Here is a 2,035-nt window from a genome sequence, read left to right as displayed (position 1 = left end):
TTATTTAGGAATGGTTTTATATCGTATCATTCTTTTTCACCTTAAATAGTTTTTTCATAGTATTGTTAGACTTGGATTTTTAGTGATCGTATGGAAAAATTAACTTGGACAATGTTTCTATATTCAGCGTTTTCGTGGATCGTTACTGTTATCTGTTACAACCGTTATCTTCAGTTCCGTTGATGATGCAACTGTTTTTACTAGTATTACCAGTACTATTACTAATACTGTTACCATTACTATTGCTATTTCTATTGCTGCTGTTAATAATAGTAACTGTAACCTTATCATTGTTATTAGAAGAATAGTGTGTTATTTCACAGCATTATAATTATGGTAATAATTACTGTCATTAATATCTTAAGCATCACTATCATCTTCGTTGTCATAATTATTATTTGGTAGCAGGGTAATTCTGTTGTTCTTATTACTAATAGTACTATCATTACTATTATTATCATTATTATTATTATTGTTGTTGTTGTTGTTGTTGTTGTTGTCATTATTATTATCATTATCATTATCATTATTTTCACTATCGTTATTATCATTGTTATTGCTCTTATTTTTTTTTACTTTTTTTTCCATCATTATTTTTACTACTACACTACTGCTATTTTGTTTATTTCTAATTATCGTCATCATCAATATCATTATCGTTACTAATTTTACTCTTACTGGTACTCGTATATTATTATTAGTAGTAGTAGTCATAGTCACAGTAGTAGTAATAGTAGTTGTATGTTTTACAATCGGTCGATGTTCTATCGTTTGGGACGCGCCATTCACTTTTTATAAAGAAACATTCCATGACATATAAGCCACTGCTTCCGAACCAGTGAAAAACGCAGCCTAATCTTATTTATTTCGTAACGTATGTGCCAAGTCGTACAAAAACTCAGGACTGGGCGACGGAACGTCTGTAAAGTAGATAAGACCTAATACCAAAAATGTTTACAGTGCGAAAGCAGTATCAGATAGATTTGCCTGTTGTGAGCGCCATAACAATAACCGAGCACTTGAAAACGCCTCAGGTTTTATGCCAAAGACCACAGTTGCATGATTAAGGACGTAAAAGGACCTCGCAAGGCAATCAGCTGGAATACCCTGACGACCGGCCATGTCTCAGGCGGAATCCGAACTGGACCAAAAGCTGGTGATGAACGGAGACGCGGGGTTCCGGGGCTCCCTCTCGCCTCGCCTCGCGCCCGCCGTCAGCATGAACCCTGCGGCGCCCAAGCTAAGTGAGTACTCGCTATGGAGCCGCGCTGAGGGCGGGGATAACCGGCTGGGCGCTTCACGCTTCGGTCTGTTTTTTTCTGCCTTCTTGATATTTGTGATGTCTGCTAGAGCTAATGACCTACTCTTGTGCAGTAGACATTTCAGTCTGAAAGAAGCTACCAAGAATACGTAGGTTAGTGCACCTTTGACTTTTGAAGTTTAGTTAAGATCATTTGAATTCTCTCTCTCTCTCTCTCTCTCTCTCTCTCTCTCTCTCTCTCTCTCTCTCTCTCTCTCTCTCTCTTTTCTCTCTCCTCTCCTCTCTTCCCTCATTCTTTCTCTTTATATTTTTCTCCTCCCTCCCTCCCTACCTCCTTCCCTCTCTCTCTTTCTCCTCCCTCCCCTCCCCCCTCTCTCCCTCATTCCTTCCCCTCCCTCCTCTCCCCCTCCCCTCTCTCTCTCTATCTATCTATCTATCTATCTATCTACCTTTCCCCCTCCCTCATCCTCTCTCTCGCTCTTTCTCTTTCTTACCCTGTTTCCTTATGTAGCTGTCATCTGATAATAATCCAGCTAATAACATATAGATTACATTTTCTGTGATATGCGTTTGAGGCAATAAGCTTAGATCAAAGCGTGTATCCTGGCTGGCAGCTCGATCTGTGGCAAGGCTGATGGGAACCAGAGTGTAGGGGATTCTCACTATCTGTGGATAAAACTTGTTTCTTATTCTTCCTGATTATTCCATTAGTGCTCAAAATGCTACACATAAAATAGTCACACACACACACACACACACACACACACACACACA

At 39.4% G+C, this 2,035-nt stretch overlaps 1 long non-coding RNA gene across 1 annotated transcript in view; it reads left to right on the top strand.

The window, feature by feature from the left end:
* LOC119597718 overlaps positions 1-1,072 on the top strand; it is a 3,246-nt gene extending 2,174 nt beyond the window's left edge. Inside the window, exon 2 of the long non-coding RNA XR_005230871.1 lies at positions 961-1,072. This is a non-coding gene — a long non-coding RNA (uncharacterized LOC119597718). The remainder of the gene's footprint in view (positions 1-960) is intronic.
* Positions 1,073-2,035: the final 963 nt, after the last annotated feature.

Source organism: Penaeus monodon, chromosome 39 (genome assembly GCF_015228065.2).
Source record: "Penaeus monodon isolate SGIC_2016 chromosome 39, NSTDA_Pmon_1, whole genome shotgun sequence".
NCBI classification, from domain to species: Eukaryota; Metazoa; Arthropoda; class Malacostraca; order Decapoda; family Penaeidae; genus Penaeus; species Penaeus monodon.
Note: the sequence above shows the minus strand (reverse complement) of the source record. Positions and strands in the feature narration are given on the sequence as shown.